The 23,257-nt window shown below is 46.3% G+C and overlaps 6 non-coding genes across 6 annotated transcripts; 1 reads left to right on the top strand and 5 right to left on the bottom strand.

Annotated features, from left to right (window-relative positions):
- Window positions 1-10,655: 10,655 nt before the first annotated feature.
- Window positions 10,656-10,727, bottom strand: TRNAH-GUG (transfer RNA histidin (anticodon GUG)). Its single transcript has one exon. It is a non-coding gene; the product is annotated as a tRNA-His (tRNA).
- Window positions 10,728-11,232: 505 nt separating this feature from the next.
- Window positions 11,233-11,304, top strand: TRNAE-UUC (transfer RNA glutamic acid (anticodon UUC)). Its single transcript has one exon. It is a non-coding gene; the product is annotated as a tRNA-Glu (tRNA).
- A 1,553-nt stretch (window positions 11,305-12,857) lies between these two features.
- On the bottom strand, window positions 12,858-12,930 carry TRNAR-ACG (transfer RNA arginine (anticodon ACG)). Its single transcript has one exon. It is a non-coding gene; the product is annotated as a tRNA-Arg (tRNA).
- Window positions 12,931-14,540: 1,610 nt separating this feature from the next.
- Window positions 14,541-14,613, bottom strand: TRNAR-ACG (transfer RNA arginine (anticodon ACG)). The gene has a single exon. It is a non-coding gene; the product is annotated as a tRNA-Arg (tRNA).
- A 1,610-nt stretch (window positions 14,614-16,223) lies between these two features.
- On the bottom strand, window positions 16,224-16,296 carry TRNAR-ACG (transfer RNA arginine (anticodon ACG)). Its single transcript has one exon. It is a non-coding gene; the product is annotated as a tRNA-Arg (tRNA).
- Window positions 16,297-17,906: 1,610 nt separating this feature from the next.
- On the bottom strand, window positions 17,907-17,979 carry TRNAR-ACG (transfer RNA arginine (anticodon ACG)). Its single transcript has one exon. It is a non-coding gene; the product is annotated as a tRNA-Arg (tRNA).
- Window positions 17,980-23,257: the final 5,278 nt, after the last annotated feature.

The raw sequence follows: 23,257 nt of genomic DNA, 5'->3' as shown, positions 1-23,257 counted from the left end.
GGACGTCACAGCCCTGTAAAGCACCCTGTATCTTGTCTCCACCCATACTTCCGGTGTCATCAAGATACAAAGTACTACAGGCGGGAACCAAGAAAAAAAATTGAATCAAGCGCGGTCAGCTTGCAACATGTTAGCTCATTCTGGAAGTTCTTTTCTTTTGAAAGTTATGTTTTTTTGGCATTGTATATCTTAAATGCACTGATTTACAGCAATTTTGACTTTAAATTTAGTTAAAAACCCTAAAATAAAAAAATACCAAAAATTTAGAAATATTTGCTAAATTTGAAGAGAATTTAGCATTTTGAGGTAAAACCTGATGTCTAGGATTTTTTTCAATTTTTGCTTCGTTTTCAGCACACCAAAGTACATGGAAATTAGTTGAAAATAATCAAACCGCTTTTTAGTCGCAGATCTGTTATGAGACTGACGCGCTTTGTACTGGCCAAGCAAGACAGCTTGCATGAGATTGGCTGATGCCCTCCATGCCTAAAATGGAATTCTGTAAGCACAAAACTTTTTTTTTTTCTTTCAAATATTTCCCTTATGGTCTAGTGGTTAGGATTCCTAGTTTTCGCCCAGCCAGCCCGGGTTTGATTTCCGGTATGGGAATGAGTATTTTGCTAAGCTTGTGCCTGCATTCAAGGGCCTGCACCTTTCTTGCATAATTAAGTGGCTTAGGTTGCAGTTGCTCTTGGGAGCCAAAAATGCTGTGCTAAGAAGGCAAATTGTACCTGATGCCATTGCAGCATCCCGAAGGGTAACTCAGAACATGGGGCATATGCTGAGGAGCTGCAAGGGTAAAGCTATCACTTGTCATGGTGGCACTTACCAGACTTCTACCGAGAGTGACACATGCAACCTCGGCCAGACCATTGCTGGGCCTCTTCTAGACACCCCCCAGGAGAGGGATGGCCACTATACATGCTGGGAAAGTTTAAGTTGTCACGTGATGCCACCGTTCACCGGAATAAACCTTGGCGATAATAAAAAGAGTCCACACACACTTTAGTGTTTAGGTACCTCAGTCCCTGGGAATGGTCAGGGCCTGGCAAAACTTTACTTGAAAAATTTTATCATGTTACAGAGTAAACGCACCAGTGTAGGCAAGACAGTAGAAGGGAGGTCAGGGAGGTAACTCAGGATGATGCCGCTCCTACAGTCCTCGTTACCTGTATGGTACCACTCCTGGAAGGGGGAATTTTCTCAAAGAGTATACTAAGGATGATACCGGCTCTACAGTCCTCATTATCTGTGTGGTGCCGCTCTGGGAAGGGGCAAACTCTCCACAGGCACTCTCTTATTAAAAAAATATCTTTGCACAGTGGTCTTGGTCTTCTTCACTCCTCACTCTCTCTCTCTCTCTTACTCTCTCTCTAATGGCTCCTGGCATTGAGGAACTCAGGATACCATTCTTCCTCTTCCATTCTTCACCACATGAGGGTTGAAGTTACCCCTATGGGGCTGGCACTCTGCTAACTGAAAACTTTTTCCAATACGCCACCATGATGGCTTGAAATACAGTCAGCATTGGCAATATTTGCAGGTCTCTCGTGAGACTTCTTCTCTAATAGAAAGAACAAAAATGCAGTAAGAGATTGAGCTTAGAAGGCATGTTAACTTGCTTTGCTCTTACTCATGCCCATTTACCAATTGCAAGAAATGTTAATTGTCTTCCTGCCATGTCTACTTTGTAAATCCATGACAAGAATAAATGCCATTTGGATTATCACCTGAAGGATGGCTACCCTAAACCTTCAGTCCCTAAACTCCCAGGATGCCTTACAGTAGCTGGGGAAGTGGATGAGTCCTGTTTGTTAAAAAAAGGTACTGGGTTCGCAGCAAGCATGGGTGAGGGGTTACCAGGTTTTATTGCCCCATGTGCCCATCCCAGGCCTCTGTAATTACCTCCGTTTTGAGTAATTATACACAGTTTTAGGTTATTAATTTAATATATGACTAGCTGATATACCCAGCTTCGCCCAAGTTAATTTGGTACAGGTGTTTCATGAAGTCATGGTTACTTCAGAGGAATCGAGAAATAAAATATGCATATACATGGAGGAGCGTTGGATTTTCCTCAGACTGCATATACCGATGTCCCTCTGCAGAATGTGCCACACCCCACTGTCCTCACTTTATACTCTTAAAGGTAACACCTCCTTTATTTAAATTTAACCCCAGACTGGAGGTTGCAGCCCTCTCTTAGCCTTAAAGGCATGTTTCATCCCTGCAGTCCATGGCGGCTTCCTTTATGTACTTTACAGCCTTTCAGTATGTGCACATGGGGTTCAGTTAGATTGTTCTCGGAATATACACGAAGGTCATTTAGATTCTTCTCAGTATATATACATAGAGGTGAGGTAGATTCTTCTCAGTATATGCACACAGAGGTCAGTTAGATTGTTGTGACAAATTTCACGCTTGTATGACACTGGGAAGTTACATTACATAGTGGTGCACTTACTTTTGCACTTAGCATTAATAATCAAGTAGTGACCTCTTTACTTATCCTATTTAGGACCTAAAGAATCCTCATGCCAAATGTCACACTTGTACGACACTGGGAAGTTACATTACATAGGGGTGCTTTTATGTCCGCTGGGCGCACCTCGCCGAAGCACGGATGCAGAAGTGGTATCACGTTCCCACAGGACACAACACTGGAACATCAAAGGCACAGTGAACTGTATACGGGAAACTAGACTCACGGACAGACATAACATAGAACTGATAACAGCCAACACACTCACCAAACATCCCCAGATACATAGGAATTGCTGTAATAAATATGAGGGGGGCGGAGCCTGGACGCCGAGAGCAATGGCTGCTTAATAGCTGCGCTCTCACAAGCGGGCACCCACGGCACCTTACAGCAGTGCACAGCCGACAGAAAGATGGGCAAGACGAGCAAGGAGAAAAGCTCTGACCTGCAGGGCACCCCTCGCCCGTCCAGAACGCAAGCTGACATGAGGGGTTTCTTTAAGGATCGCTCCTCTCGCTCCCCGCGGCCCCTGGCGAAGATGGCGCCGGCACGAGCGCTCGCTCCCGCTCTCAGCCATGTGGATGAAGGAGAACAGTCCTCGGAGGAAAAAGATGGTGAGTCCATATCCAAGGGCTTCATGAAGAACCTGCTGTCACAAGCCCTGCGCCCCATTAGTGCTGATTTAGCAGAGATAAAAGAGGAGTTCAAACTAATGGGGCACAGGGTGGAAGATCTTGAGTCCTCCGCTGCAGCCTTTGCTTCTCACTCTCTGCAGGTTGAGCAAGCCTTAAAGGAACAGCACCAGCAATTAAATAGGTCTCTCCTGCTCCAGGAGGACTTAGAAAACAGGAACAGGCGGAACAATCTGCGCTTTAAAGGCATCCCTGAATCTTATGCAAACGAATGCCTGGAAAAAGTCGCTAAAGTGATTTTTGCCATCTTATTGGGAGAGGAGAGATCGTCCACTATTTGCGTTGAGAGGATCCATCGGGCCCTCAGACCACCGTCGGGCCCCTCTGAACCGCCAAGGAACGTTATTTGTAAAGTTCTGACGTTTTCAGACGCAGTAGCGGTCCTTAGGGCGGCCATAATCTTTAAGGATCTGAAGTTCGAGGGAGCGCCGATCTCGATCTTCCAGGACTTGGCGCCCTCCACCCTGGCGAAGCGCCGAGCCTTGCTTCCCTTGCTGGAAATCTTGAGAGCTCGTGAGATCAGGTACGCGTGGCTGTTCCCTTTTGGCATCGGTGCGACCATCAAGGGTAAGAGGGTCAACATACGCTCCCAAGAAGAGATGCGGGAGCTGTGGGACCTACTGGAAATGGATCCGATCGAGCTTCCCAACTGGCAACCTCTCCCGGACCTCCCCCAGTTCCAGCCTTTAGAGGGTCCAGGAGACTGGCTGCTGGCGGGCAGCACGAAATCCCCGAAAGGGAAAAAGAAAAAGCCCAAGCAGGACTCGTGATTCGCTTGTGCCGGAGAGTGATCTCTCCTGTTTTGCCCCCAGACTTGGTGACAAGCCGTCGGGCCCTTCCTTCCATGGCCAACTCTTGAGCGACTTGGAGATGGCCCCGCGGTGGTCGGCTGGTTCAGGTTCCGGTTATGCTTCTTTCTCTTTTTTGCGTGCTAACCTTTGTTCCTATAGCTGGCGACAGCGGAGGGCCGACGTCGAGCGGATCTGCGGACCGGTATGGAGTCCCGGTCTTTGTGTTCGTGGCGGAGTAACGCTCTTCTTTCGGGACTTGATATCGCAGATCACATTACCCGGACCGGTGATTATGTAAAATGCTGAAAGAATGTTTTGTAGAACGAGTATAAGGTATTATTGATGCAAGTATTTAGAACCTCCGGTACCTATGTTTGGCTGGTTAAAAGCTTTCTTTTCTGTCATTTAATAGTGGGCTGTGGGTGTCTGTTTCGTCCAGGCCGAAACTAATTCGCTGACCTCCCGCCGAGCCGTTGCTTGCTGGGATCTCGGTAGACTGCCCCTAGAGTGGGCCCTAAGTAGGGAGTCATTGGACCCCCCCGGGGCACACTCTAAATAAGTTTTCTCTGCCAGCGGAAGCTTGGCTGCAGAGATTTATCTGTACGTTGTTTACTCTGCTGACTTTGATTGTTTGAACCCCCACCTACTTGTGTCATACTCCCCCTCCTGTCTCACCTACCCCTCCTTTCCTCGCGCCTCTCCCCGCCACCAAACCCGGGTATCGCGTAGGAGAGTGCTTGCGGAGCCCGTTCCCACTCTCTACAACTGCTAACTCTGTATCGATTACTCACTTGTGCTCTTTCTCATATATAGTACGGTGTTCTCGTCATGAATGGACTGCGTTTCACCTCCTTCAACGCCAAAGGTCTCAACTCGCCCTCCAAACGCCACAGCCTCGAGTTGCTACTGAGGAGGTACGACACTAAAATTCTCTTCCTCCAGGAGACCCACTACAAAGGTAATAAAACTTTTTCCCTACCAGGGAAGACATTCCCCTATGCGTTCCACTGCACTCACCCCTCGTCGGCCTCGAAGGGGGTCTCCATTTTTCTTCATAGAGCAATTAATTTTGTCGAGGAGGCTCAATTCAGAGACGACGAGGGCAGAGTCCTGTTCATCAGGGGCACTCTGAACAATTCTAAAATAACCTTAGCCAACTTATACACTCCAAATACAGATCAAATACCTTGGCTGCTAAAGCACCTTGAAATCTTAAAACACTTCAGTCAGGGCCAGATTATTTTAGCGGGCGACCTGAATGTTACCCTCAACCCCACGGTAGACTCCTCCTCGGGGCGCTCACATATATCCCAAAGAAAACTGAAAAAACTCGGTAATCGGCTCCAAGAATTGGGCTTAGTAGATACCTGGCGTACCTTGCACCCCACCACGAAAGATTTTTCATTTTTCTCCTCCATGCATTCCACATTCCAGAGACTGGATTACATCCTGGTCTCCTCCTCCCTTCTTCCGTCCCTGATCAGCTCGAACATTGATACTATGACGATTTCTGATCACGCCCCGGTGCATACTTCTCTGCGTCTCCCCCAGCCTCTAGCCAGGGAGTGGAGATGGTCATTGAACCCCTCCCTTTTAGATCAATTAGAGGATAGGGAATACTTATCAAAATACCTAGAAGAATATTTCTGTCTCAACTCAACAGAAGAGTCGAGTTCACCTGTGGTCTGGGAAGCCCATAAGGCCTATATGCGTGGCCTACTTATAGCCCTGGGCTCACGGATTAAGAAAAGAAACCAGAAAGCCATTGATGAGAAGCTTTCACAGATCGCCAGTCTGGAGTTGACTGTGAAACTCTCCCAGGCGAAGCAGAACCTGTCTGAACTTGCGGTAGCAAGGGCAGACCTGAAACTCCTGTTCAACGCTAAATTCAACAAAAGTCAGCTGCATTTTAGACACAAAATATATGCCCAGGGAAATAAAGGCAGCAAGCTCATGTCGTCGATGATTTAAAAAGCTAGGGCAAAAAAACAAATCAGAGCAATCAAATCCCCCACGGGGACAACATTGACCACCTCCAGAGATATTGCAACGGAGTTCCAGAGATTTTACTCGAACCTGTACAACCTTCGAGACACCCATAATACACCCCCGGTAGCGAATCTCGCGGCCCATGTAGACAAATTTCTGGAGCAACTCAATATGCCGAAACTAGACCCTGCGGGTGCCGCAACTCTGGTCACTCAGGTCACACAGGAGGAAGTGGAGGCGCTGATCTCCTCGAGTCCCCCTAATAAAAGTCCGGGCCCGGACGGCCTACCAATACAATATTATAAAGCCTTCCTCGCTACATTAAAACCAAAACTGACATCCTTGTTTAATGACCTTTTAGGGGGGGCGTCTCTGCCGCGTCAGTCCCAGGAAGCCCATATCACCTTAATCCTCAAAGACAATAAGGACCCGGAGTTATGCGGCAGCTACCGCCCCATATCTTTGATTAATCTAGATATGAAGCTGTGGGCTAAATTGCTAGCGAAAAGACTGGAGCCGTTTATGGCCGGTCTGATTGACCCAGAACAGGCGGGCTTTGTTGGAGGGAGGGAGGGGAGAGACAACTGCATCAAACTCCTCCATGCGGCCAGGTTCGCCCAACATCACAGGATTCCTCTCGCCCTAGTAGGTACTGACGCCGAAAAGGCTTTTGATAGGGTGGACTGGCTGTACATGGAGAGAGTGCTGCGGGCCTTCGGTCTTCCGGTGCAGTTTACACGAGCAATCTTCTCGCTCTATGGCTGCCCAAATGCAAGGCTGAAAATTAATGAGATCCTCTCCCCTCCCTTCCTTATAAAAAATGGCACGCGGCAGGGTTGCCCCCTCTCCCCATCACTGTTCATCTTATCCCTCGAGCCCCTCCTCCTGAGGGTCAGACAAGACCCGGGATTCAAGGGCCTGCAGGTGGGAGAACAGCAGATCTCGGCGGCGGCTTTCGCCGACGACATCGCCTTTGTGGTCATGGAGCCCCAGAAGAGTCTCCCCAGACTCTCTGAACTGCTTGAAGAGTTCGGGGCATTCTCAAATTTTAAGATTAATTTTATGAAATCAACAGCACTGAATGTCTCCATACCGCAAAGGCAATTTGAAATCATAAGAAGCAACTCCCCTTTCACTTGGTCGTCTTCCTATGTGGAATACCTTGGGATTAAATTGACCAAAAAAGCAGAAGACCTGTACGCTACTAATTTCATCCCCCTCATTGCCCGGGTCAAACAATTGCTCAAGTCATATGACATTCCCTATATTTCCTGGCTGGGGAGAAAGAATATTATAAAGACATATATCCTCCCTCTCATTCTTTACAAAATAAGAATGCTCCCTATTCACCTACCCACTAAATTTTTCAAACTAATGCGTGCGGCTTTTTCGGCGTTCATATGGAGACAGAGGAGACCGAGATTAGCACAGGGTTTGATGACTAGAAAGAAAAGGGAGGGGGGTGTGGATCTCCCCAACCTTTACGATTATTATTGCGCAGCTCAACTCCGCTACTGGTGGGACATCTCTAGATTGAGGTATGACGAACCGCTCTCAAGGCTGTTAGTAGAGCATAGTAACGTGCCGCTATCTGAGATGTTATGGCTACCCACAAGTGCCCAATACCGGGCCAAAACGTTTAACCCCCTCCTTAGGGGACCTTGCGAAGTCTGGGATAAGCTCAGAACGGAGCTGGCGCCGTCTCCCTCGCCTATCTCCCCCATTGATGTGATACCTGGATTAATGAACTCACAAGGCGATCGACCCCGGGCAGCGGTTTGGAGCAAATGCAGGTCGATCTCCATAGCCAGCTTGCAAGCGCTGGTGCACTTAACACCCCCGACGATCCTCCAAAAACTATTCCCCACGGAATCCCTCTCCTTCTTAGAGGGTGCTCAACTGGCGGGTGTCTTCAAAGAATTTCTCGGGAAGTTCAAATCGACCAGACCCCTCACTGTGTTTGAAAAGTCCTGGTCAGATAATAGAACCTCACACAAAAAGATATCGTTTATTCGCAAGACCTTAATCTCCCCCTTCCTACCCTACAAACCAGCTTTTCTTACATCGTGGGAGAGGGAGCTGGGCATCCGGCTCACGGAGGAGGAGACCGGGACGATCCTTGATACGTCCTTCGGACTCACCCCCTGCGTAATTGCACAAGAGGCTCACTACAAGTTACTAGTCAGATGGTACCGAACGCCACAATGGCTATTTGAACATAAGCTCGCTCCTCAAGATTCCTGCTGGAGATGTTTGAGAGAGACGGGCTCTTATCTACACATCTGGTGGGATTGCCCGGTGTTGATCCCCTTCTGGAGGGATGTAGGGAAAATCATTGAAAAGGTTGCGCCCGGTGTCTGCCTATCCCCTGACCTGGTTTTCTTGTGGAGGCCGAGTAAACATTTCCACCCAAAAAAAAACAAACTAGTTGCCCTGCTAATAGACACAGCTAAATCCCTCATTCCCCGCCTTTGGCTTCAGAAGGTTCCCCCCTCGCTGGGTCTCTGGAGGGAGAGAGTGGACAGCTTATACTCCTTGGAGGAACTGCACAGCTGGTCAAATAATACCTATGACAAATTCATTGTGACTTGGGCTCCTTGGCGAGAGGTGAGATCCGCGACGTTGTGGGATGTGTGAGAGGTAACCCCCCTGAACCACCCGCTTTGGTAGTTCTCCCTATTCTACTCCCCTCCCAACGTCTCTCCCCCCTCCCTAACTGTGAGTGTCAGTGTTTGTCTTGTCCTGTTCGTCTTAGTTAGTGCAGACTGTTAAAGGTTGAATGTCAGCTCAGTCCGTTGCCGGACGTCAAAGCTCCCCAGTTCGATCATTCTAATAGTTAATGTTGTTTTAGATTTTTCAAGTGGAGAATAATAGGTATGTAGAGGAGTCATTTTGTGGGAGCGTCGTTACGCATTGGACTGCAGTCCATTTGGATGTCTGCCTGTGTAGAAATGATGTCAGATTCCTTGTATAACCTATGTAAACCATAATAAAAATTGGATTTGAAAAAATAAATAAATAAATAAATATGAGGAATTAGTTAGTGAGTTGGCCATATTCAAAGACCTCAACACGGTTGCTTTTAGCCCCTAGCCAAAACCCTTCTGCCTTGTTTGCTACCTTTCCATATTATCCAGTATCGTTTCGGTATTGAATGGCAAAGAGCTGTGCCTATCCAGTTAAGGCGGAGGGAAAAAACAAGGACAGATCCATGCCCCGTGTGAGGATCGAACTCACGACCCTCAGATTATGAGACTGACGCGCTACCTACTGCGCTAACGAGGTACCTTGCGTGTGATTGGTTGTTGCCGTCCAGAGATAAGATGGAATTTTGTAAGCACAAAACTTTTTTTTTTTTTTTTTAATATGTACATGTATATATCTACATATATCGGAAAGTTTAAAGCAAGCTGTGAAAGCAACTTTTCCCATATGGTCTAGCTGTTTGGATTCCTGGTTTTCACCCAGGCGGCCCTGGTTTGACTCCCGGTATAGGAATGAGTGATTTGCTAAGCTTGTGCCTGCATTCAAAGGCCTGCACCTTTCTTGCAGAATTAAGCGGCTTAGGTTGCAGATGCTCTTGGCAGCCAAAAATGCTGCGCTAACGAGGCCACTAGCAAGTGGTTGTTGATGCCATCCATGCTTAAAAATGAGTTTTCAAATCATGAAACTGATTTTTTTTCAACTTATTACTGAAAAAGGGTCTCAGCGGTTCCCATATGGTCTAGCGGTTAGGATTCCTGGTTCTCACCCAGGCGGCCCGGGTTCGTACTCCTGGTATGGGAATGAGCATTTTCCTAAGCTTGCAACTACATCGAAAGACCCTCTGAATTAAGATAGCGCTCAAAAAGTTCATAAAAGTATCATTCAGGCTTGACATCTACAAGAGCACCTTTGCTTTTTCATCAAGAATGCCGTGACCCGAATTCGACCCGGGGTTGCTGCAGCCACAATGCAGAGTACTAACCACTATACGATCACGGCGACATTCACGAGCCAAACCTACAATTTTCTGATCCGTAGTCAGACGCGTTATCCATTGCGCTACTGGCCCTGTGTGAGAGGTTGCCACTAATCATGCTCCCCATTTTGAACTTTTGCTACGCTCGCAGCCATATTCAAAGACCTCAACACGGTTGCTTTTAGCCCCTAGCCAAAACCCTTCTGCCTTGTTTGCTACCTTTCCATATTATCCAGTATCGTTTCGGTATTGAATGGCAAAAAGCTGTGCCTATCCAGTTAAGGCGGAGGGAAAAAACAAGGATAGATCCATACCCCGTGTGAGGATCGAACTCACGACCTTCAGATTATGAGACTGACGCGCTACCTACTGCGCTAACGAGGCATCTTGCGTGTAATTGGTTGTTGCCGTCCAGAGATAGGTTGCAGATGCTCTTGGCAGCCAAAAATGCTGCGCTAACGAGGCCACTAGCAAGTGGTTGTTGATGCCATCCATGCTTAAAAATGAGTTTTCAAATCATGAAACTGATTTTTTTTCTACTTATTACTGAAAAGGGTCTCAGTGGTTCCCATATGGTCTAGCGGTTAGGATTCCTGGTTCTCACCCAGGCGGCCCGGGTTTGACTCCCGGTATGGGAATGAGCATTTTCCTAAGCTTGCAACTACATCGAAAGACCCTCTGAATTAAGATAGCGCTCAAAAAGTTCATCTACAAGAGCACCTTTGCTTTTTCATCAAGAATGCCGTGACCCGGATTCGAACCGGGGTTGCTGCAGCCACAATGCAGAGTACTAACCACTATACGATCACGGCGACATTCACGAGCCAAACCTACAATTTTCAGATCCGTAGTCAGACGCGTTATCCATTGCGCCACTAGCCCTGTGTGAGAGGTTGCCACTAATCATGCTCCCCATTTTGGACTTTTGCTACGCTCGCAGCCATATTCAAAGACCTCAACACGGTTGCTTTTAGCCCCTAGCCAAAACCCTTCTGCCTTGTTTGCTACCTTTCCATATTATCCAGTATCGTTTCGGTATTGAATGGCAAAGAGCTGTGCCTATCCAGTTAAGGCGGAGGGAAAAAACAAGGATAGATCCATGCCCCGTGTGAGGATCGATCTCACGACCTTCAGATTATGAGACTGACGTGCTACCTACTGCGCTAACGAGGCATCTTGCGTGTAATTGGCTGTTGCCGTCCAGAGATAAGATGGAATTCTGTAAGCACAAAACTTCTTTTTTTTTTTTTTTTAAATATGTACATGTATATATCTACATATATCGGAAAGTTTAAAGCAAGCTGTGAAAGCAACTTTTCCCATATGGTCTAGCGGTTAGGATTCCTGGTTTTCACCCAGGCGGCCCGGGTTCGACTCCCGGTATGGGAATGAGTGTTTTGCTAAGCTTGTGCCTGCATTCAAAGGCCTGCACCTTTCTTGCAGAATTAAGCGGCTTAGGTTGCAGATGCTCTTGGCAGCCAAAAATGCTGCGCTAACGAGGCCACTAGCAAGTGGTTGTTGATGCCATCCATGCTTAAGAATGAATTTTCAAATCATGAAACTGATTTTTTTTTCTACTTATTACTGAAAAAAGGTCTCAGCGGTTCCCATATGGTCTAGCGGTTAGGATTCCTGGTTCGACTCCCGGTATGGGAATGAGCATTTTCCTAAGCTTGCAACTACATCGAAAGACCCTCTGAATTAAGAATTAAGATAGCGCTCAAAAAGTTCATAAAAGTATCATTCAGGCTTGCCGCACAGGGAGTCTACAAGAGCACCTTTGCTTTTTCATCAAGAATGCCGTGACCCAGATTCGAACCAGGGTTGCTGCGGCCACAACGCAGAGTACTAACCACTATACGATCACGGCGACATTCACGAGACAGGTAGGAGTCGAACCTACAATCTTCTGATCCGTAGTCAGACACGTTATCCATTGCGCCACTGGCCCTGTGTGAGAGGTTGCCACTAATCATGCTCCCCATTTTGGACTTTTGCTACGCTCGCAGCCATATTCAAAGACCTCAACACGGTTGCTTTTAACCAAAACCCTTCTGCCTTGTTTGCTACCTTTCCATATTATCCAGTATCGTTTCGGTATTGAATGGCAAAGAACTGTGCCTATCCAGTTAAGACGGAGGGAAAAAACAAGGATAGATCCATGCCCCATGTGATGATCGAACTCACGACCTTCAGATTATGAGACCAATGCGCTACCCACTGCGCTAACGAGGCATATTGCGTGTGATTGGTTGTTGCCGTCCAGAGATAAGATGGAATTCTGTAAGCACAAAACGTCTTTTTTTTTTTTTCTAATATGTACATGTATATATCTACATATATCGGAAAGTTTAAAGCAAGCTGTGAAAGCAACTTTTCCCATATGGTCTAGCGGTTAGGATTCCTGGTTTTCACCCAGGCGGCCCGGGTTCGTCTCCCGGTATGGGAATGAGTGTTTTGCTAAGCTTGTGCCTGCATTCAAAGGCCTGCACCTTTCTTGCAGAATTAAGCGGCTTAGGTTGCAGATGCTCTTGGCAGCCAAAAATGCTGCGCTAACGAGGCCTCTTGCAAGTGGTTGTTGATGCCATCCATGCTTAAAAATGAGTTTTCAAATCATGAAACTGATTTTTTTTCTACTTATTACTGAAAAAGGGTCTCAGCGGTTCCCATATGGTCTAGCGGTTAGGATTCCTGGTTCTCACCCAGGCGGCCCGGGTTCGACTCCCGGTATGGGAATGAGCATTTTCCTAAGCTTGCAACTACATCGAAAGACCCTCTGAATTAAGATAGCGCTCAAAAAGTTCATAAAAGTATCATTCAGGCTGTCCATCTACAAGAGCACCTTTGCTTTTTCATCAAGAATGCCGTGACCCAGATTCGAACTGGGGTTGCTGCGGCCACAACGCAGAGCACTAACCACTATACGATCACAGCGACATTCACGAGCCAGGTAGGAGTCGAACCTACAATCTTCTGATCCGTAGTCAGACGCGTTATCCATTGCGCCACTGGCCCTGTGTGAGAGGTTGCCACTAATCATGCTCCCCATTTTGGACTTTTGCTACGCTCGCAGCCATATTCAAAGACCTCAACACGGTTGCTTTTAGCCCCTAGCCAAAACCCTTCTGCCTTGTTTGCTACCTTTCCATATTCTCCAGTATCGTTTTGTTCTGGATTATGATTTTCTCCAGCAGGCTTTGGGGTATTTTGCCGCTTCCGAATTGTATCGTGTGCACACATCATCGAACCAGATCAGACACAAATGCTGGTCTAAAACTGGGAGAGTCTCTACAATGTGTAGAGGCTCAGGCTTTTTATTATAACACATGACAACCGCCTGTAATGGGCGTGCAGCAGATTACATCAGTAACATATAGGATTCTCATTTGTCGGATCATATAGAATCCCCCACCTCTCTGCCCACCCTCTCTCACGTCCGCCATAGTATGGACTTTGTCTTCTTTAGCATGCAGACAGCCTTAAGGAATTCTGTGTAGCTGAAGTCATTGTTTACCTAGCTTCAGGATGGGAGGGGTGGAGAGGGCTAGGAAGACACTCAGTATTGAATGCAGGTATATATATATATATAATCCTATGACCTTTAACTCTTAGAGGCTGGTTGTGTAATTCTATGTACTTAGAGCAAATACCATGATTAGATTGTGTGTGTCCATTAACATCCACAGAGCTTAAAGTCATTACAACCGCATAATACATTTGAGTTATATAAATCGATAGACATTTTATACTAAATGATCATCATGTCTATCACAGTTTCGGTATTGAATGGCAAAGAGCTGTGCCTATCCAGTTAAGGCGGAGGGAAAAAACAAGGCTAGATCCATGCCCCGTGTGAGGATCGAACTCACGACCTTCAGATTATGAGACTGACGCGCTACCTACTGTGCTAACGATGCATCTTGCGTGTGATTGGTTGTTGCCGTCCAGAGATAAGATGGAATTCTGTAAGCACAAAACTTCTTTTTTTTTTTTTTTTAATCTGTACATGTATATATCTACATATATCGGAAGGTTTAAAGCAAGCTGTGAAAGCAACTTTTCCCATATGGTCTAGCGGTTAGGATTCCTGGTTTTTACCCCGGCGGCCTGGGTTCAACTCCCGGTATGGGAATGAGTGTTTTGCTAAGCTTGTGCCTGCATTCAAAGGCCTGCACCTTTCTTGCAGAATTAAGCGGCTTAGGTTGCTGATGCTCTTGGCAGCCAAAAATGCTGCGCTAATGAGGCCACTTGCAAGTGGTTGTTGATGCCATCCATGCTTAAAAATGAGTTTTCAAATCATGAAACTGATTTTTTTTCTACTTATTACTGAAAAAGGGTCTCAGCAGTTCCCATATGGTCTAGCGGTTAGGATTCCTGGTTCTCACCCAGGCGGCCCGGGTTCGACTCCCGGTATGGGAATGAGCATTTTCCTAAGCTTGCAACTACATCGAAAGACCCTCTGAATTAAGATAGCGCTCAAAAAGTTCATAAAAGTATCATTCAGGCTTGCCGTCTACAAGAGCACCTTTGCTTTTTCATCAAGAATGCCGTGACCCAGATTCGAACTGGGGTTGCTGCGGCCACAACGCAGAGCACTAACCACTATACGATCACAGCGACATTCACGAGCCAGGTAGGAGTCGAACCTACAATCTTCTGATCCGTAGTCAGACGCGTTATCCATTGCGCCACTGGCCCTGTGTGAGAGGTTGCCACTAATCATGCTCCCCATTTTGGACTTTTGCTACGCTCGCAGCCATATTCAAAGACCTCAACACGGTTGCTTTTAGCCCCTAGCCAAAACCCTTCTGCCTTGTTTGCTACCTTTCCATATTCTCCAGTATCGTTTTGTTCTGGATTATGATTTTCTCCAGCAGGCTTTGGGGTATTTTGCCGCTTCCGAATTGTATCGTGTGCACACATCATCGAACCAGATCAGACACAAATGCTGGTCTAAAACTGGGAGAGTCTCTACAATGTGTAGAGGCTCAGGCTTTTTATTATAACACATGACAACCGCCTGTAATGGGCGTGCAGCAGATTACATCAGTAACATATAGGATTCTCATTTGTCGGATCATATAGAATCCCCCACCTCTCTGCCCACCCTCTCTCACGTCCGCCATAGTATGGACTTTGTCTTCTTTAGCATGCAGACAGCCTTAAGGAATTCTGTGTAGCTGAAGTCATTGTTTACCTAGCTTCAGGATGGGAGGGGTGGAGAGGGCTAGGAAGACACTCAGTATTGAATGCAGGTATATATATATATATAATCCTATGACCTTTAACTCTTAGAGGCTGGTTGTGTAATTCTATGTACTTAGAGCAAATACCATGATTAGATTGTGTGTGTCCATTAACATCCACAGAGCTTAAAGTCATTACAACCGCATAATACATTTGAGTTATATAAATCGATAGACATTTTATACTAAATGATCATCATGTCTATCACAGTTTCGGTATTGAATGGCAAAGAGCTGTGCCTATCCAGTTAAGGCGGAGGGAAAAAACAAGGCTAGATCCATGCCCCGTGTGAGGATCGAACTCACGACCTTCAGATTATGAGACTGACGCGCTACCTACTGTGCTAACGATGCATCTTGCGTGTGATTGGTTGTTGCCGTCCAGAGATAAGATGGAATTCTGTAAGCACAAAACTTCTTTTTTTTTTTTTTTTAATCTGTACATGTATATATCTACATATATCGGAAGGTTTAAAGCAAGCTGTGAAAGCAACTTTTCCCATATGGTCTAGCGGTTAGGATTCCTGGTTTTTACCCCGGCGGCCTGGGTTCAACTCCCGGTATGGGAATGAGTGTTTTGCTAAGCTTGTGCCTGCATTCAAAGGCCTGCACCTTTCTTGCAGAATTAAGCGGCTTAGGTTGCTGATGCTCTTGGCAGCCAAAAATGCTGCGCTAATGAGGCCACTTGCAAGTGGTTGTTGATGCCATCCATGCTTAAAAATGAGTTTTCAAATCATGAAACTGATTTTTTTTCTACTTATTACTGAAAAAGGGTCTCAGCAGTTCCCATATGGTCTAGCGGTTAGGATTCCTGGTTCTCACCCAGGCGGCCCGGGTTCGACTCCCGGTATGGGAATGAGCATTTTCCTAAGCTTGCAACTACATCGAAAGACCCTCTGAATTAAGATAGCGCTCAAACAGTTCATAAAAGTATCATTCAGGCTTGCCGTCTACAAGAGCACCTTTGCTTTTTCATCAAGAATGCCGTGACCCAGATTCGAACTGGGGTTGCTGCGGCCACAACGCAGAGCACTAACCACTATACGATCACAGCGACATTCACGAGCCAGGTAGGAGTCGAACCTACAATCTTCTGATCCGTAGTCAGACGCGTTATCCATTGCGCCACTGGCCCTGTGTGAGAGGTTGCCACTAATCATGCTCCCCATTTTGGACTTTTGCTACGCTCGCAGCCATATTCAAAGACCTCAACACGGTTGCTTTTAGCCCCTAGCCAAAACCCTTCTGCCTTGTTTGCTACCTTTCCATATTCTCCAGTATCGTTTTGTTCTGGATTATGATTTTCTCCAGCAGGCTTTGGGGTATTTTGCCGCTTCCGAATTGTATCGTGTGCACACATCATCGAACCAGATCAGACACAAATGCTGGTCTAAAACTGGGAGAGTCTCTACAATGTGTAGAGGCTCAGGCTTTTTATTATAACACATGACAACCGCCTGTAATGGGCGTGCAGCAGATTACATCAGTAACATATAGGATTCTCATTTGTCGGATCATATAGAATCCCCCACCTCTCTGCCCACCCTCTCTCACGTCCGCCATAGTATGGACTTTGTCTTCTTTAGCATGCAGACAGCCTTAAGGAATTCTGTGTAGCTGAAGTCATTGTTTACCTAGCTTCAGGATGGGAGGGGTGGAGAGGGCTAGGAAGACACTCAGTATTGAATGCAGGTATATATATATATATAATCCTATGACCTTTAACTCTTAGAGGCTGGTTGTGTAATTCTATGTACTTAGAGCAAATACCATGATTAGATTGTGTGTGTCCATTAACATCCACAGAGCTTAAAGTCATTACAACCGCATAATACATTTGAGTTATATAAATCGATAGACATTTTATACTAAATGATCATCATGTCTATCACAGTTTCGGTATTGAATGGCAAAGAGCTGTGCCTATCCAGTTAAGGCGGAGGGAAAAAACAAGGCTAGATCCATGCCCCGTGTGAGGATCGAACTCACGACCTTCAGATTATGAGACTGACGCGCTACCTACTGTGCTAACGATGCATCTTGCGTGTGATTGGTTGTTGCCGTCCAGAGATAAGATGGAATTCTGTAAGCACAAAACTTCTTTTTTTTTTTTTTTTAATCTGTACATGTATATATCTACATATATCGGAAGGTTTAAAGCAAGCTGTGAAAGCAACTTTTCCCATATGGTCTAGCGGTTAGGATTCCTGGTTTTTACCCCGGCGGCCTGGGTTCAACTCCCGGTATGGGAATGAGTGTTTTGCTAAGCTTGTGCCTGCATTCAAAGGCCTGCACCTTTCTTGCAGAATTAAGCGGCTTAGGTTGCTGATGCTCTTGGCAGCCAAAAATGCTGCGCTAATGAGGCCACTTGCAAGTGGTTGTTGATGCCATCCATGCTTAAAAATGAGTTTTCAAATCATGAAACTGATTTTTTTTCTACTTATTACTGAAAAAGGGTCTCAGCAGTTCCCATATGGTCTAGCGGTTAGGATTCCTGGTTCTCACCCAGGCGGCCCGGGTTCGACTCCCGGTATGGGAATGAGCATTTTCCTAAGCTTGCAACTACATCGAAAGACCCTCTGAATTAAGATAGCGCTCAAAAAGTTCATAAAAGTATCATTCAGGCTTGCCGTCTACAAGAGCACCTTTGCTTTTTCATCAAGAATGCCGTGACCCAGATTCGAACTGGGGTTGCTGCGGCCACAACGCAGAGCACTAACCACTATACGATCACAGCGACATTCACGAGCCAGGTAGGAGTCGAACCTACAATCTTCTGATCCGTAGTCAGACGCGTTATCCATTGCGCCACTGGCCCTGTGTGAGAGGTTGCCACTAATCATGCTCCCCATTTTGGACTTTTGCTACGCTCGCAGCCATATTCAAAGACCTCAACACGGTTGCTTTTAGCCCCTAGCCAAAACCCTTCTGCCTTGTTTGCTACCTTTCCATATTCTCCAGTATCGTTTTGTTCTGGATTATGATTTTCTCCAGCAGGCTTTGGGGTATTTTGCCGCTTCCGAATTGTATCGTGTGCACACATCATCGAACCAGATCAGACACAAATGCTGGTCTAAAACTGGGAGAGTCTCTACAATGTGTAGAGGCTCAGGCTTTTTATTATAACACATGACAACCGCCTGTAATGGGCGTGCAGCAGATTACATCAGTAACATATAGGATTCTCATTTGTCGGATCATATAGAATCCCCCACCTCTCTGCCCACCCTCTCTCACGTCCGCCATAGTATGGACTTTGTCTTCTTTAGCATGCAGACAGCCTTAAGGAATTCTGTGTAGCTGAAGTCATTGTTTACCTAGCTTCAGGATGGGAGGGGTGGAGAGGGCTAGGAAGACACTCAGTATTGAATGCAGGTATATATATATATATAATCCTATGACCTTTAACTCTTAGAGGCTGGTTGTGTAATTCTATGTACTTAGAGCAAATACCATGATTAGATTGTGTGTGTCCATTAACATCCACAGAGCTTAAAGTCATTACAACCGCATAATACATTTGAGTTATATAAATCGATAGACATTTTATACTAAATGATCATCATGTCTATCACAGTTTCGGTATTGAATGGCAAAGAGCTGTGCCTATCCAGTTAAGGCGGAGGGAAAAAACAAGGCTAGATCCATGCCCCGTGTGAGGATCGAACTCACGACCTTCAGATTATGAGACTGACGCGCTACCTACTGTGCTAACGATGCATCTTGCGTGTGATTGGTTGTTGCCGTCCAGAGATAAGATGGAATTCTGTAAGCACAAAACTTCTTTTTTTTTTTTTTTTAATCTGTACATGTATATATCTACATATATCGGAAGGTTTAAAGCAAGCTGTGAAAGCAACTTTTCCCATATGGTCTAGCGGTTAGGATTCCTGGTTTTTACCCCGGCGGCCTGGGTTCAACTCCCGGTATGGGAATGAGTGTTTTGCTAAGCTTGTGCCTGCATTCAAAGGCCTGCACCTTTCTTGCAGAATTAAGCGGCTTAGGTTGCTGATGCTCTTGGCAGCCAAAAATGCTGCGCTAATGAGGCCACTTGCAAGTGGTTGTTGATGCCATCCATGCTTAAAAATGAGTTTTCAAATCATGAAACTGATTTTTTTTCTACTTATTACTGAAAAAGGGTCTCAGCAGTTCCCATATGGTCTAGCGGTTAGGATTCCTGGTTCTCACCCAGGCGGCCCGGGTTCGACTCCCGGTATGGGAATGAGCATTTTCCTAAGCTTGCAACTACATCGAAAGACCCTCTGAATTAAGATAGCGCTCAAAAAGTTCATAAAAGTATCATTCAGGCTTGCCGTCTACAAGAGCACCTTTGCTTTTTCATCAAGAATGCCGTGACCCAGATTCGAACCGGGGTTGCTGCGGCCACAACGCAGAGTACTAACCACTATACGATCACGGCGACATTCACGAGCCGAACCTACAATTTTCTGATCCGTAGTCAGACGCGTTATCCATAGCGCCACTGGCCCTGTGTGAGAGGTTGCCACTAATCATGCTCCCCATTTTGGACTTTTGCTACGCTCGCAGCCATATTCAAAGACCTCAACACGGGGGGGCGTGGCCTAACCGAGCTCTAAGATGGCCGCTTAATCTCAGTGCTCTGAAAACCTTCTCCCATCAAAGCGACAAAAAAGCTCCAGAAGAAGCATTTTCTCACCCGGACACGATCCTCAGATCCCTCTCCATCGGATAAGCTACCGGAGCAAACCTTCACAGCAGCTGACCACACGTTTGGAGGTCTTCTGCCCTACACGTGCTGTCGGGCTTCCCGCCGCACTAGAGATCACCTCCCGGGTCGCCCGCCCTGTCGGAGTAAACTACGGCGCCTCGCATCTCCCTAAGCACAGCAGAACGAGCTGCAGCCGCCCGGAGGGGCAGCCGTGGGCGCCGAGGAGCGGAGACAGCGGAGGTGAGAAAGCTTCATATACTTACTGTCTGGCTGCGGTCCCCCGACGCGCTCGGCATCCCTGGTGATTTCATCCCCCCGTAGGGGAGCCTAGCTCCGGAGTGTGTTGCGCGCTGTCCTGAGAAGCACAGCTATATCATCTGCTGTGCCGGAGACAAAAGGAGATCTTCCCTCACCTGTAAATCCTGTGCTACCGGCCGTTTGGTGTTCCGAGGACCCTGCCGAGCTCCCTGCAGTGCCAAAGCTAGGTGAGGTGTATGCCTCACGTACTAGTTCCCCAGCATCGGCATCTGAAGTCCTGAAGCCTCTTAATTGAGCCCGCTGCTGTACTGGAGCTGAGAGAGGTATCTGCCTCTAACAATTAAGCTTATATCGGAGATTCCAAACCAGCACTTCGTTTTGATAGAGGTATATGAGAAGTTAACCTCATCGAGTGAATCCTCATCTCTGACCAACACCATCTTGGACTCTCACTATAATTCTCCCAACTTGACAGAAAACAGAGGTGAGAGAAAAGTGGCTGTTAACCCCTCGCTGCCCACAAGTGTTAATACCGGGACTTTGGTCTGCTTATCTACCCCAAAACAGAATCGAGAGGTGTACATTTGATAACCATCTACTCTCCACAGCTTCCGTGCGCAGAACTGGGCGACAGTTCAACTCTTTGCTAAATTTCTACGCGCAAATTGCTCCATAAAGAAGCTTTTTCGTCAAGAGAGAGAGAAAAGAAAAAAAAAGAAAAAAAAAAAAAGGGAAAAATAGAAAAAACAGAAGAGGTCGCCGTGGTCTGGCTGCCGGCCGAACTGGGCGCTTTTTGCTGAGCTCCGCGGACTGGTTCCCCTCCAACTGTTTATCAGGCGGCTAAAAGAGCTTTCTTCACCCTAAAGAAGAGCTACCTACCGGTGGGGAGCACAGCGATGTCGAAGCTCAGGATTTCCAAGCCGCCCCCGCAGAAGGTCTCCGAATTCTTTTCTGTCCGGGGAGCCGCCCGGGGGGAGCCTGCGGCTGCGGATGCCCCGCCTGCGCTCCTCGAGCGTCCCGTAGACGGGGAAGCGCTGCGGTCCTCCACTGAGCCGGAGGAAAATTCTGCACCGATTACAGAAGCGGGAGAGAAGAGCAGGGATTCCTCACCGTCTAGCCAACAACAAGAGCCGCTGTCACAACGCCAGAGGAGGGTGAGTGAAAAATCCATTACACACAACACCATCAGAGGTATAGATAAGATGCCCCCTCTAACAATAAATCAGCGGGAAAGTGCCTTTTCCCCTACCTCTAGCCCTGAAAAGCAAAGGCCAAGAGTAGACTCTCCCTCCCTTTCCGACACCACCTCACTTGAGACAGAAGATCCGTTTACAAATCTACCTTCCACAGACCAACCGGCCTCTGAATCGTTTATAAAAAACATAGTAATGGCCTTGAGAAAGTCTATGCAGAAAGATTTTAACATATTCTCCACTTCCGTTAATACATCTATACAAGAATTAGGTGACCGCACGGATCATGTGGAGCACAAGATGGAAGAGCTGACTTCCTCACATAACAATCTAATTGACTCACATTATTCACTAGAGGAGGAGGTCTCGGCCATTAAAAATAAACTTGCGGACCTAGAAGATAGGAGCAGACGAAACAACTTAAAACTCCGAGGAATACCAGAAAACATAAATCAATCAAATTTAAAAACCTTCCTCACAAAACTTATTACCGCCATTCTGCCAGGTACTCCAGAGTCTGAACGAATTATAGATAGAGCTCACAGACTTCCCAAACCAAATTTCCTCCCACCAGACATTCCAAGGGATGTGATTGTGAGAATCCATTTTTTCCATGTAAAAGAAGCCATGATGCAGGCAGCTCGAAAAATGGACTCTTTGCCTGATCCTTTCTCTAAAATCCAAATATTTTCTGACCTCTCCCAAGCAACTATTCAAGCAAGAAAAGCCTTTGCTCCTGTGACAACGGCACTACGCGCAAACAAAATTCTATACAAATGGGGCTTCCCAACGAAACTGCTAATCAACAAAGACGGCACCCTCCATATCATCGCAACCCCCCAAGAGGGAACTAGGATTCTCGCGACGTGGAATATTTCCCTTCCGGAGCTTGCCCGGGACACCTCTACAACAAGACCCAACAAATTATCCAACTCATGGTCCCATACCTGAATCTTCCCTTTGTTATCTCTGCTTCACGTCCCGGGTGAGATTGCTCTTGCCAACCTTGGGGGAAGGTTGACTAATTTCAGGCGAACTTTTGCTCTCCCCCACTAGTATGCAGGCATCAAACCCTGCCTTTCTTGATGTTTGTTACATTTGTGTTGTTCTTTTTAATTTTCTCCCCAGGCATCAAGAAATCTGCATGACACCTTTTACAAATGTCGAACCTGATGCACGCTTTTTCGTATGTACCTGTAACTGTTTATCTGTTGTTTGTGTGGTACTGTCTCACTCTCGGAACTTTAATATCTATACGAGTAAAACCCATGTCACTTAGGTTTACATCCCAAAATGTGAGAGGTCTAAATTCACCCTTTAAGAGAGCCATGGTGTGGAAAGATGCCAAGCAAACGGGGACCGATGTGATTTTTATACAAGAAACACATTTTTCCTCCTTAGCAAGCCCAAAATTTTCCAATAAAAATTTCCCTCAAGTTTATATGGCCTGTGCCCCTAAAAAGAGAGCGGGTGTACTAATTGCCTTTAAAGCCCAAGTCAACTTCACACTCAAAAAACAGTCTGATAGATCCTAAGGGAAGGTACCTTATTCTATCCGGCACTATTGACCAAACTCCCATAACATTTGCTAACATTTATGCTCCAAATACATCTCAGATTTCTTTCCTAAATAAAACTATAAAAAAAGTTAAAAAACTACAAGTAGGCAAATTAATAATAGGGGGAGACTTTAACATAACGCCAGACAGAAATCTTGACTCAACAAATATCCACAGATCCTCGCCTACACTCTCCCCTTGGCTTCATAAAGAAGCCTTATATGACCTATTTAGATGCTTAAATTCCTCTTCTAAAGAATTCACGTATTTTTCCCCACGCCACAAAACTTTTTCACGCATAGACTTATTCATAACGGACAGGTGGACACTACCATTAGCTAAGACATCTGAAGTTGGTATAGCAACTTGGTCCGACCATTCTCCAATATACCTTAA

Source organism: Eleutherodactylus coqui, chromosome 2 (genome assembly GCF_035609145.1).
Source record: "Eleutherodactylus coqui strain aEleCoq1 chromosome 2, aEleCoq1.hap1, whole genome shotgun sequence".
NCBI classification, from domain to species: domain Eukaryota; kingdom Metazoa; phylum Chordata; class Amphibia; order Anura; family Eleutherodactylidae; genus Eleutherodactylus; species Eleutherodactylus coqui.
Note: the sequence above shows the minus strand (reverse complement) of the source record. Positions and strands in the feature narration are given on the sequence as shown.